Raw genomic sequence first — 14,895 nt, 5'->3', positions numbered from 1 at the left:
ACCGTGAACGATTTTGGTGGTCCGAGACTATTACTCATTCGCAAAGAATGAGCATAGCGATTGATCCAAACCGATCTCGGCGAGACGCATATTATATAAAATAAATTAATGCGAAAAATAAACACGGGCGGACGGATTTATGCGAGGGTTCGAGTCATGTGACGGCGGGCGCGATTGTCGTTTAAAAAATTGGACAAGCGCCAAAACAGGACGTAGGAAAATAATTATTTTTCCAGGGCGTGCTAGACAAATATGTGCAAGCGACGGTACGTGGACACTGGCCAGTCCCCAAAATACTTTTGAAGTTACTTCACTGGCGACGATAACGGCCTATTTACTTGCGCAAATATCTTTGTAATTTTACGGTAAAAAATATATCTACATTAAGTTTTAAACAAAAATATATATACAAACATTGCGCAACCTAAACTTATAAATATTAGATAAAAGTTACATCCTCCGATCACGGGTTCTCCGAACGGGAATACAAAGCTTTATTTACCAAACACTGATCCAAAACCCCCTTAAATCTAATCTAAATCCTTATGTAGAAACCGAAAATTGCTCAAATGACGCGAAACATAAAACGAAAGCTATAAACCGACACGCGCTTTTTACAGCTCCTGGATCGGTTGACCTAATTACACAAGGCCGACCATGTCGCCGTTTCGTGGGAGTTAATTTTTAAATAGTATGGGACATGTGCTGAAAAACTGATCAAAAAATTTGTATTCCGCACATGTTACTTCCGTCAAAAGTATAATTGATACAACCAGTGACATGTGTATACGCCGAACAGTTTTATTTCTGACGGAAGAAACAAGCTACTAACATGAAAGCATGAAAGTCTTGTTTAATAGCGTTCGGAAAATAAAGAGATAATTTTGAATAGAACCAAGTTTGGAGAAGTGACAAAATTTGTACCTCCCTCGTACGTTGTGCTACGTATACTATATCTAAATATACCCAAAAATTATTAACAGACCTAATAACTTGTTAAAAATATAACTATTAGTTTATAGTATGAGTTGCTCGAAATTGTGAAACTTTTGATGCCGACTACTAGCAGGTAGTTAAACTAAAAATAACAGAAGTACTTTGCCACAGTTGCTTCTACGTAAGCGGTTATATGACAGCTAGTTGACAAGGAAACAATGACTTGATAAGAGAGCGAATTAAAAATGTAGTTATCGTATTTTGTACCCTTGCGATAATTTTCCTCTTTCAGTGAATGAAATCAAAGTCAAACTGATATACATAAATGCAAATCACTATGATGTTACCAGTTTTGGAAATGGGAAAAATATGAAATAGTTATAATATTCGAATTGTTTCGAGAGAAAATAACACTTACCTATATCATACATCAATTTGTCGCAATGTTATCACGTATGGTGCATGGGGACCTTCCTGTTTTCGCCGTAACTGAAATTCAACAATTCCCTGAAAACAAATCGACCGTTGTACTAACGATACGACAAAAGACGCTAAATATAGACCCTCTGATTACCGCCAAGCTCTCTATTACATCATCGTATGACACAATTTCTATGGCACTGCATCTTGAATTTGCCATTATCTCTACACGCATTGAACGGTAAATTAAAGTTATTATGCAAAATGAAGTGATGTAACTTTTGAAGAAGCAAAAATATGTAACGGATGTTGTTATCTGCACAGCGTAAATAAAAAAAAACACTTTTAGCGATAAGGGAGTAATCTAAATATGAATTTTCTATGTATTTCGATATATTTGTTATTTATCGTGGAATATAGATATTTCGAAAGATGTACACTTGACAGATATGTACAAATGTTATGTTGGAAGTTTCACTGGAATCTGTTAACAAAATCAATATAAAAAATTGGCATGAAACATGTCCGATGTTCTTTTTTTCGGATACTTTTGAAGTCACATCACATATACGTAAAACATTTGTTTTTTCTAAAGTGAAAAAAAAGCAAAAATGTCATTTTCTAAATTCAGCGCAAAAATATGTCTCTGGTGCATAATTGGACCCGCCCACGCAGTCGTATGCGTGTATAAATATATTTGTTTAATGCGACAAGCGCTAGAAATGTTTATTGACTTTTTATTATATATTTCCTACATTTATTTCGTAGCGGATGAGTCAGACTTTACTATTAAATTAACAAATACGCCACGCGCAAATTTGGACGTCCCGTGTTTCGCGTCTGGATAATCTTTGCAAATTTTATTAGGCTGTTGGATGTGACTCACCCGTTGGAAGGACTGCAGAGGTAGATAAGAGCTAATCGAAGGATTGAGGCAGCCTTAAAAACACAGGATATCAGTACCGGGAACCGATAAATACTTCAATGAGTTACAGAGATTACTTTGCCCGACATATCAAGCGATATCTTGGGATCATAACGGATGAGAAATTGTTTATAATAAAATTGGCGTTTGATAAGAACCAGTACTTCTTTTAGACAAGGTGCAAAAATGTTACACAAACTTTGTGCAAGGTTGCAGACGTTTGGTTACGCTTTGTCGGAAAAGTAAATATAAAGTTTTGGGAAAAAGGTTTCAATGCTAATTTAAGTTTTTGTACAATAAAAAACATTGGCGAATACTTAACAATTATAAATAATTATTATATTTATTGATTACCACCGTGCTAAAACACGTACGAAGATAACAAACACTTTATTTTTACGGCAAGTTTTGTGGGAATAGTATGTTGATTCGAACTCCAAAGACATAGATAACAACTGTGAATCTCCATCATTTTTATTTACCATTACACGCAGTAGTTGTCAGTGATTATTGTAATCTATAAATAACCAAATAATAGTAGTTAATATTTATAGTAAAGGACAATATAATGGCACGTGTGCATCCTAAAGCAAACATAAAATGGTTTTTCACCTATATGTGTGTTTAACTACGCTGACTACGTTATTATTAAAAATACGACCTTTTGATCGGACAATAGCGCAATAATTAAGAACAAATCTATATTCTATTTCCGTTGGCAGAACTCGAAGGTAGAATTGATCGAAAGGAAGGTTGTTGTCGAATTTTTATGAGACCTTAATACACGGGCTGTTTTTTTAATTAATTGCAATTTAATACACGACTCTATACAAGGCGAAACCATTGGACTTGCGATCAAGTGCCAATGCAGTTTCAAATTCGAAAGTTCGGTTAATTTTCCCTTCTACGGAAATATGGAAAATTACAGGTGTATATCTGAGAAATACTTTTCTTTTTAATTGGATTTTTGTGGTTTACCCACCTACAATCTGCATCCTATTACTGGTGTTTCCCAATACATTCTAATCCGAGTTCGTGAATAGGAATGGCAAGCTTATAAACAAAATTTAATTGCGACCAAAACAATCGCATGACTTCCTGGTGCTAGTATACTGACATTGCGATAAGAATATAGTATGCTAGATAACAAATGAGTACGTCGACTTTTACAGTAAAGAATTCGGGATGAGTAATATCCGTAGCAAACGAATAATTTTGCTTTTGCATAGGATAAAAAAGCAAAAACTCACACTAAAGTTTGGTAGAACCGTTTGGTTCTTACCATTCTTTGATTTTTCGATGTTTCCAAAAAAATATATTAATAAAAACCTTCTATTTTGATTTCGTCAATATTATTTCATAAGGAGCAAAAAATAGAACCGATCCAAAAAAATCGCGCCGTAAAGAAGAGTTTGTTGCTTTTAACTTTTTCCTTTACAGATTTATCGGCGTTAATTTTAGATCTAAAAGATTGCATGTGGTAGCAGTATTTTACAAACATTATAAATATGACTCGGTCATTATGCATACAATATTCCGCACTTAAATAAACGAACACGCGATTAATTTGCACACAAATTAAATAGGAGCCATCTAAACACGGCGCAAAACATTAGAGACATTCAGTCTAGTGAAAATTTAGACCGGGATAAATATATATTGCACAGATGCGTTCGTTCTATCTGCACGAGTATTTTTAAATTTCTCCATCGAGCGTTCTCATGCTCTTAATACCGCGACAGATGGCCTGGAAATTTAATTTCGCTGGAGAGGACGGATATATGGACCCGTCCGGAATATTTTTAAACGCGTAAGGGTATATATAGGACAAGTTCGTCAAGATGCAAGAGTTTAACAAAACAATGTACAAAACTTGGGGTATACAAAATAGCTAAAATGTTCATTAGTTTCCTATTCGACGCAGGGAAGTCCAACCTACACAGCGACACCAAAATAGCTCCGATCGAACCACCGGTCGTGACCAGACATCTATTACACTTATACACTGTCAGATTTTACATATTTTCCACCGTATGAAAAAATAACGAATATAATATGAAAATTACAAAACTAAAACTTGTAATTGTGTCTCAAGACACCCCGTATAAACAGATATGCATTAATAACCGCCAGCTAGAAGTGTTCTCACACAGAGCTTGTATTGTCTTTGCAAATATCGCTTTCAATTACAGTTTTCAACGTGACAATCTATCAAACGGGTTTATCTCGCTTGGTGCAACAAATAGCGACGATGACTAAAGACGATACTTACATTTTGTCACGGTATTTTTTAACGATGCTCTAGGTCTAGGTGAATCTATTTTTAACGGAAATCTCTTTATTGCACTCAAGATTTGTTCAATGTTGTTAAGTACCTATCGAAAATTATATGACTCATTAGATAAGGCTTAACTGCTACTATTAGTGGCGATTTCCTTGAAATTCCATTTCTACAAAAATTATCTCGAAAGTATGTAAAATATTCCGCGGAATACACATTCTGGTTCTGTAATTCGAGTGGCATAAAAGTAACAGTCCGTTACATTTTTAGTGGAATCAATATGGCTAGATAAATGAATCGAGTGACGTCAATGGACCAGTAAAGTGTTTTCATAAAACATATTTGAAATATTAGGAAATTTATGCGTTATAGATTTATAGAACAATTGTATGTTACAGATAATGTTTTGTAATGTTTTCGGTACATCGCTTTGTGTAAATGTTTGCGAGATGTTTGTTTTTCTGTTTACTTTTGGTTTTCAATTTTGAATCGTTAACATGCCTCCGATTTTTTTTCTACAAATTAGAAAGCCAATTCGATGTGATTGATAACAAACAAATCGAGATCCACATGAAGCGAAAGGAAAAACTTGTTTCATTTTTTTTTCTTGGAAAAACCCACAGAATGGGAACACATTCTTTTATTTTCAGAGCGAGTTAGTGTTTCTGAAATAGCTAAGAATGCTTTTTTAAGTGAAAAAAATTAAACTAGGTCGACGTATTAACCAGCAACTCATTGGCAATATGTATTTCGCTTCTAAGTTTCACATCTGATATTAGCACTGTCGAAATAAACGAAATAAACCCCTGAATTAGGAAATCAATATTAAAAAACGCATGGACAAGAAAATTTGGGTCCATATATAGTACTATTTTGCGAAGGAAAAATGATAATAGCCATAAAACTATTTAAGGACATGTTATTCAACAAATAAATAAATATAGAAAAAAATAACAAATTGCTTGCTGTAGCACCTACCCCACCCGCTCTTATCGATAGATTTAATTATAACACATGCTTGCGACAAATATTGCCAATAATTAGGATGATAAAACGGTTTTTTTAAGTAAATATTATTAGCTTGGTGTTATATTTAGAAGCAACGTTACATGAAAAAACTGTTTGGTAATTTTCAATTACGTTAACGACACTGACGGCTGCTCCCGTTCAAAATATGTTACACAATGCACGCAGAAAAAACCATGGTATGTTTTTAATTACGAAAATTCGCGTTGATTTTTTCAAGAAAAGCTTTTGTCGATGAGGTTAACCATACACGGGAGATTGTCACGTGAAATTAGTCCAAACAATATCGACATAAGCTGTAAAAATAAAGCTAGCTAGGCGGCGCCAAGCGTATGGCACGGGCTGGTTAATTGTTAGCTCATCTATCTGTCCTTGATGGTGTTCGTATGTGCCTGCCAAGCTTAGATTCTTATCTAAACATACCCGGGCTCAACTATAATAGGAAGAGTATTGGATAATAAAACGTCGATGCATAACAGGGAAATTAACAAAGGGGTGTTTGTTTTCGCTAGTCTAGTCTGTTCATACGTTTATTTTAACGTCCAGTCAAATTTAATTTCAGAAGCTGTCAAAACCTTATAAACAGGTTGCATTTGTTTTCCGAAACAATTAAAACAGTTGGCTTGACTAATATACTACCTATACGAATAGGCCAGGATAAAGAGCTGGGAAACGACCATTTCGCGACTTTTTGTTACGGAAAGCTGAATTTATCACTATAGATGCTAAATATTATGTACAATAACATATTAGTTTCCACAGTCATAATAAAAGGGTGGAAAATTGTTTACAGGGTGGTTAATTGTATAATTTTTACGTAAATTCACGTTTTTCGCTTATTAACTTTTTTCCGTTCATTTTCACGAGAAAACTGTATATAAATTAGTGTTCAATTGTTTTTCTGACTCTCTGACGAATCTTCATTCCTGTTTTATTCGAAAACCAATCCGTCTGCTCCACCATAGTGACCTTAGCGATGTCGAAATCGGTTTATTTTAAACTATCTGGAAGCTCGTAAATATATACCTAAATATAAATGTCAGAAGCTGCTTTATGTGCATCGCGGATCAAAGAAGATTTACGGTTCTCAGGTTTGGGATATTTTCAGACGGCTCTCCTGTAGGTGGTACATGTACTGACGGGATTGTAGTACCGAGTTATTATGTTGTTTAGACTCGAACGAAGGGGCTATTAGCGTTTCCTTTGTCAGCGTGGATTATGTGAAACGGAATCGTCGTCTGTACCTTTTCCGTTCGCGAGACACGTGTTTTATTTATACTCAGAATTATTTGAATAATACTAGCACTGATTTTCAAGGTTGAAACCCATTACTTTGTCCATTTTGTAGGAAATGTACTAAAATATAGGTTCCTCGCGTCTCAAAAGGCTACGTGAATAACCTCTCTCACTACTCTTGAATAACCTCTCTTTGTAGTCGACAAGGTGGGGCTACTCGAGCAAAAAATAACCCGGTTTCTACCTGTGGAACACAGAACCGAGCTCCACAAAAGATCTCGCGGCTCCTTTGTTAGTTTAACCACCTTACATTCGTTCGACATGAATATTCCGAAGTTTAACAACTAGTTGCTGCATAAAAAACTGTGGGACCGATGCGTGATTGCGAAGAAAAGGATATTATTAATATATTAACTATTAATTCCTGTGGATGATCCATGGGGTATTAAAGTTCCATCGTAAAATAACGACTTATCGCGCGATTTCTTGGAATGCGCTATTTTCATTAAAATAACTATTTCCTCCAGTCACCAAACTAATAAAAGCTATTTATACGCTATGAGAGAGGCCTTGAAGAGTACTAAACATCGCTGTAGGGACCGATGGTACCTCGTTAACGGTCAAGAAAAGATTACGGAGACTGAAGACAAAAAAAAACAAATGTGGAATGTTCATGAATATCTACACGTCGCCTAGAAGTAGCCTCAGTAGCCTCTTTCTATCTGTGTTTTTTAGCAAATAGTAAATCAGTGATTGGCATTTTGCCATGGTTTTACAAAACCGTCGTAGCGATCGAACAATTAACAAACGATGAGTAATCGCCTCCGCCTCTGCATCAGATCCCATCGTGGACATGCATATGCATTAACATCAAACTATTAACAAGGAAACTTTTTTCTTTGGAGAAAGCCGCTCGCTCTGAGCGCCTGACAAGCTGCTAACCTTGTGCATATGGCAGAACCGTTATTCGCTATTAACAATTTATTTGTATTTATTAATAGCTATCGGCCATATGGGAGCATCGCGCTAAAATGTCTTATCTCCCCCTATTGTAAACCCATCCCGATGCGATAAAACAACCAACAACCCGGTGTCCCACCACGAATCGCTATACAGGTTGATAAGCCCCGACATTATTATGTAACACGGATCGTGTTTTAATTCTTACACGCTCAGCAGAAAATCTAAATATAGTCGGTCTAATATATACGCCTATAATGGGCTGTGCTAATATTGGCATTGTTTTAATATAGATAGGGATATCTGCTAAGGGCAAAGTCGACTATAGCTGCACACTATATCGTTACGAAATGTTTGCTTTGCACCTGTCTTGGTTGAAAAATCAATTTCTTTAATGGAAAGGACCATAGCTTAAACGGTAAAGCGAAACGAGTTTGTTTAAATTAGGTATTGCCATTTTTTAATTATAAAAATGATAACGTAGAATTTGTGTTTTGCTTCACATGAATTAGCATAGAGAGGAGGGGGAGGAATTTCTACTAACATTCAATTGTTCTAATAATCTGATAACAGAGGTGTAAAATTTTCATGTAAATTTTCTAAAAGCATTTTAAAATTAGCGATCGGTGAAATCTCTCCACTGTACTGGTTCAAATTAAAAACTCTCCTTGAAAGGAAGAAGTAGGTACACGTTTTCAGAGCTGAATAGAAACAAGTTATTGATTTCGTTGGAACTAGACTGGCTTATATGCATATATTAACACGGTTGAGAACGCGATGAGGCGAAAAAACCAGGTAAACTCTCTATATATGTGGCACTTGGAAAATTTCGGTGATTTGCTCCGAATATGGCGAAATACGGCGTGAAATCTCAATTGGTTGGTTTGGTGTCAAGGGTGATAATACACCTGGCAAGAATACAGGATGTAAAATGTATATTTTATTCTAGAGAACATGTAGATATCATTTACTGCATCAATATATCTCCTTAAATTTATTTAATGACATTTTCCCTTCACTTAATTACGTCGTAACCTGTTTTGGAAAAATATTCAAGTACGTAAAAGACTAAAAGTAACTGCGAGAAATCTGAAACGTTTGTTGATGTGGTCACCATTTACTAACTCAGATAGAGCACTGCCGGTAATAAAATTTTATTAAACACGTGATATTTAGACCCATTAACGCTGGGTTCGTTGAAACTAACGTCAACGCAGCTAATACGTTTTTCTTTGCGATGCACGTAAGCTGTTTCATTCACAAAAAAAACAACATCGAGCTGCGTCAAACTAGAGAAAAAACATTCGGAAGTTTCGGGAAAGTAATGGAAAACATGATTTAAAGAGGTTGTGTTACGGTGTAGGATAGCTCGAAAGGTATAAATAGTTTTTATTTGCTTGTATAGCAAATGTAATGGTTTTTTGTATCACAGCAAGCGTGTTTATTGCATCTAATAGTGTGTAATTTTTTTAATTTACATTTTACGGATGTAAATACACTTGTTAAGAAGTGATGTATTCAGCGATATAAGGTTATACCTACCTTTTTTCACAGTTGGCAAAAAATTTAAAAAATTGTCTTTTATGTCGTACTGACGACTATTTCAAACAATCATAGTCTCTTCTGTACTTTAAAAAACTTACCTACTCTTTATTAATCTTTTAAGTATCATAAGTATCCAGACCAGAGAATTATAGTCGAACTACAATAAGTAAAGTATTGGATGCAAGAAAAACATACACAACGGGCGGAAAAAGTGAATATTTGGGCTGGAATAGTAGGAAATCGCATACTGGGACCTTATTTCTTTGAGAGCAATTTGACAGAGACATTTATTTCGATTTTTTTGCGTTTTCTGCAGATTCCTGCCCGAATGAGCACGATCTGCCTGCTGGTGATGTCTGGTTCCAACAAGACGATGCTCCTCCAAATTTTCGTCTCGATGTAAGAAATTACCTTAATGAAGTTTTCCTAAATCGATGAATAGGCAGAAGAGGGTTGCTTGAATGGCCACCACGCTCCCTTGACTTAACCCTACTAGATTTGTTTGTGGGGTTATCAAAAAAGTAAAGTGTATGTGAACCAGACACTATCGAAGGATTGAGACACAGTGTATAAGGTTTTCAGGAGGCCAATGTGTTATTGTTTGTATTTAACTTCCAAAACTTCTCCCAATTTTTTTCGACTTAGGCTTCTGAACCCGAGACCGAACGCCATTTTCTCCGAATAAACCATGAGTCAGCCTAACGGTACAACCTACAGAAATGTACGTTGTTTGTATCTAAACAGGAAATGCAGCGGTTATCATTTCTAGTTCTGACCGAGAATAATTAATTCATCCATACGATTAAGCACGATAATTTGACGCGGACTGGTAAAATGTGGCACAACGGTATACGGGACATAAACGACATAAAGAGTCCAAAGTGTAAGGTCCCTGATGCCGCGCAACAGAGTATTGCGTTTTTATCCAGTTCCAACCGAACCAGAGTTGTTAATTGCCGATTTGTCATGAAGTTGATGGATCTCGTTTACTTAGAACAATGGTGTTAATGAATGTCGAAGTTTTTATGGCCGGAGCGAATGCAATGAAGTTCTAAATATAAGTGTTCCCTCATGTTCGCCCTTTGTGCTCTTAATTTAATCACGAGATGATGTAAAACAGACAGGACTGCGCTCTGGGGGTATTAAAACATCTGCGAGATAATAGATTGATTATGTGATTAACTAAAAATGTAGAGCAAATGCATCGGTATCAAGTAGAGCTAAAGGCATAGCTTAAATAAACCTGAAATCTATCTTTCTCAAACACGTCAGTTTTGGTTGTTATTTTTTGGGATTACGCGCTTTCAATAAAATATTTTGAATTAACAATGAGGAGATTTATTTTATAAGCTCAGTACATGAAAGGAATCTGATATTCGACAAACAGCAGCCCCACAATCGAGTCATGTCGTTTTGACGACACCAATTTTTACAAATGCATGCCCCTTTAACATTTAACGCTCGCGATTTTGTCGTTTTCTTCCCCAGCGGGTTTCGTGACATCGCGAACTGTGTCAAGTTCTTCGACGAAGTGTGCCAGCAGCGCTGAGTGTTGCAAAACCATCGCCTTTTGCAATCCACTCTCTAAGGATGGCAGTCTTATCGAAACAACGCGTTTTCCGTTCATGACTCACCTAACTACTTAACAAATTCTAATTGTACGACATGCCCATTACCAAGAATGTCGGAAAAATCTGGTTAACTAAACGAGTTCTACATCAAACTTACGTTTTACTCTTCGCGGAAAAAATTCTATTAAATATGGCCTGTGCTAATAAGTAAAGGTTACTGGTGTAGAATGTAGTGTAATAAATCAGTCGAATTATTGAGATTTTATGGAAATTATCTGTGTGTACTGTGAGCTGGTGGAGCTTTAGACTGATTTTATTTTGCTCGCTGCTTTTCCCCGAATCCTTAAAAAATCAATCAAACAAATGACTCACAGTTCTTCACCACAAAATTATTATGTATAGATAAATATAAATAATTACTCATTGCTCCTGAATATTTGTCTGAACGACGGAATACAGAGACGGGACGGAACATAGACCGTAGTAAACAAATTAAACTAGCAGCGAGTGGTTTTTCCGAAAACAACCGATCGCTATTACCTTTTTCCCAACAATTTTCCGAGAATTCTATTCCCGGAGAACTCTTAATATGTGTTTTGCAGCCTAATACTAATTACTTCGCTGTCAGGATAAACATCGGGCGAAATTAATAATCGAGCGTTGATAATTCGGTTGGTATCAATAAACGATACGAGCGAGGAGCGATTGTGTCCCGAACGTCGCAATAGTTGGGGGCCAATCAGATTTTTACGGTGAAAACGCAATTAATTCGTGAGTACCTTTGGATCGGACAAACAGAAGCGTAATAAACTTCGGAAATTGATGGATTTTGGCGCTTACAGATGTCTATCCTCGACTTAATGTTATCTTGGAGAATCGTTTGGATCGTAAACGTATTTAAAAAAAATGTTGCGTAAGTTTTGGGAAGGTCATTGACTGCTGACGCTTTGAAAACCAAACCCTATTTTGTAATTGTAGAACTGTCAGTTTCAATAATCTGTTCAAGTCCCCACTGTGTTGTTGTTTATCAATTTAGATCCCGTTATAACCTAGATTTTAACAAAATTTCAGTTTTTTTGGTCTGTAAAAACAAAGCTTCCATGTGAAAGAACGCAATCAGTTCCCATAATCATCCTCATAACAATGTTATTAAAGAATTCCTGGTATTTAACGACTATTCCCTCATATTGATTTTCTAGGAATTCTCAGACCTTTTTGGAGGTTAGTATCTCACGTCAGTCTACAGTCTGGGAATTTTTAAATAATTTATAGCCATCCGAGAACGTCAGTGATAACTTACTGAGTCTGCAACTTATAAACAAACCGAACGGTACCGGATTTTCGTTAAACTAACTCTTTTTTTTGTCTGCGGGAATACCAAGCTAAAGATCTTACGTCCGTTTCTGTACGCGTTTGCGTCTCTGTCGCGATTCCAGTAGATCTAGTGATCCGCATCTTATCGATCCGTCCCCGTTTGACATTGAACTTATGTTTGCTATCGAGCGTTGTCTTAGTAACTGATAAATCAACGCCGCATTCCACTTATGTTTTATTAATGACCTCGCAGTACAAGAGTCTCAAGAGTCAAGGATTGGGTTCACCTAGATTCGCCGTTCGAATATCGCCAACTGATTAGGGGAGAGCACCTTTGGAACTATTTCAACTGTTCCTACGCCAGCGACATGACACAAAAAATCTGTTGGATTTAAATATGGTCGATGCGGCGGCCAAAGACAATATTTTTAAGTACGTTTTAACGAATTTACGCCTTTGTAGTATATTAAACAACAAATATAGAAAAGCAAAGCATTTTGTGTTAGTAGTAGTAAGCAAATAGTGATAGATATAAATGCATTACAGTTAGAAATTAAAAAATTCCATAGTAAGTACTTATGTAGGATTTCCGTAACTTTTTAACACCCTGTATCTTGAACCCGAAGCATGTGCGGGGGGGGGAAGGGGGGTGGCAGCTGCCCCCCTAGAAATTCGAAAAAAGCACAAAAATTTTCTCAAGGAAATATTAGATTGGAAATTTTTAATAAAATATTTTATTTACTTAAACTTTAATTTTGAAAATTAATACTTTACTCTATTTTTTTAAGAAACAATTGTAATGAATTAGTATAAATATTTGTTTACAAAAGAATTTAAAAATAGAACATTTTATGTTAAAAAGTAATTTTAAAAATTTAGCTCTGGAATTTTAAATTTAAAAAAAAAAGAAGAATAAAAACCTGTCTGAGAAATACTATGATACAAAATCATCTCAATGGCCTAGCAATGATGAGTATACACGTAAAGCTTATTTTTGACAACCACGAAGATTTTATTATTAATTAAGTGGTCGACAAATTTTCAAAAAATCCGAGAAGATTATGTTTTACCTAATTTTCGTTGAATTTCTTTATTTTTTAGTTATTTATATTTTTTTGTTTTTTTTTTGTATTAAAAAGATTTTATTAAAAATATTTCTAAAAAAATGCATTCACTGTACCTATTTCTGCCTATAATTTATATTTCTCCCATCCTCTCTTATCTTGCACCCCCTAGCCCATTGGCTAGGGGGTGCAAGACAAGCTTATTCACGCACTATTCATGCACACTAATGGCTGATACTGTTCTACTCTACATCCCTCGTACGTTGTTGTGAAAAGAGCATTATCGAACCGTCCCTAACAGATATAAATAATGAGCGTGCAGCAAAAATCTCGTTTACAAATCCCGTGATAAATTTTGAAGCACCCACGAAATCGATTTTATGATTTAAATTGTTATTACCTGGGTCTATGTTTTCCATCGTTCCCGTAACGTATGAAAATCTTTCCCGGTTGGAATAATAAACAGAAATTTTATTAGGTAAATACCCCGTCAGTCGTTTTTTTTAGAAAAAAACACTCTCGCGCCTCAATCATCGTCCGAAGGAGGTAAGGCGATTTACAATAAATAATTCTGTAATATGAAAATCGAGCGTGTTTATTTATGTTCGGCGTGGAAATACCTCGTTATATGTGTGGATATTCTATTAAAAAACTGCACCTTTAGCGATTACCTCATCGTCGGTTAAAGCTAAAAATTTATTATTATGGTTTTTTTCGACTTAATTACTGGATCCGAATACCTGCGCATTTTCCAGATTCCGAAAATGTTTACACAACAGGTTGCCGTTCTAGAAAACGTTATCGATTTGAATTTTAATTACCAGTTTGTTTAATTCCCTGAATCATTTACGATTTCGAATAACACGCATATTTTGCTAAGACAGATAAAACACAAAACGGATTAATATTTATATTGATGGAAGTGGAACTTTTACGGAAATAATAACAGAGCAAGGCTTAAAAAATTTCGCGAATGTTTGGAGAACGACACTCCAGTGACGTCAAGGAACCCGAATATATTACTACATCAAAGCGGCTTGCCAGAAGCCACTTTTACGCAACCGATCACAAAAATATATCTTTTGTTTTGAAAACTTTACATCGAGAATGTCGTTGACGAGGTGTTTTAATTTATATACGCTTATTTATTATAACCAAATGGCCCCGTTGGAGCGTAAATATACGCCGGTGGCGTATTTCGGGAGGCGAGAAAGTGGATTTAGCAGCGGGAAACTGTATTTTCGGGTATTCGGTGGCGCAACGATGCTAATTCGAGTTGTCGGAATTGGGTTACTGGAAACTTTGTAAATCAGCTTTTATCGACGCATCTGCTCCTGTGTTTGGAGAGTGGATGTGTTTTCATTTGTCAAGATGGAGTAATTCGACCGATTACACTTACAAACCAGTGATGCCAGACGGGCAGTCCTGAGAATAACTAGATGTTAAGCAGAAATTCCCTAGTACATTTTATGAAGGTACATTACCACGTAAATTCGTAAGGAGATGGCCAAAAATGTCTAAGAACAAAGTTAAATAAAATAACCGACTGTCTTTCCAAACAAATCAAATTTATTAAGTTATGTTCCAAAAACACTAACTTTAATTCATTGATTTACT

General features: G+C 35.7%; 1 protein-coding gene across 2 annotated transcripts in view; it reads left to right on the top strand.

The window, feature by feature from the left end:
• LOC108911607 overlaps positions 1–14,895 on the top strand; it is a 119,022-nt gene that overhangs the window by 80,008 nt on the left and 24,119 nt on the right. The window lies entirely within an intron of this gene.

This window comes from Anoplophora glabripennis, unplaced genomic scaffold, assembly GCF_000390285.2.
Source record: "Anoplophora glabripennis isolate ALB-LARVAE unplaced genomic scaffold, Agla_2.0 scaffold488, whole genome shotgun sequence".
In the NCBI taxonomy this organism is placed as follows: Eukaryota; Metazoa; Arthropoda; class Insecta; order Coleoptera; family Cerambycidae; genus Anoplophora; species Anoplophora glabripennis.
The sequence above is the reverse complement of the archived record's forward strand: the minus strand, read 5'-3'. Positions and strand labels throughout refer to the sequence as shown.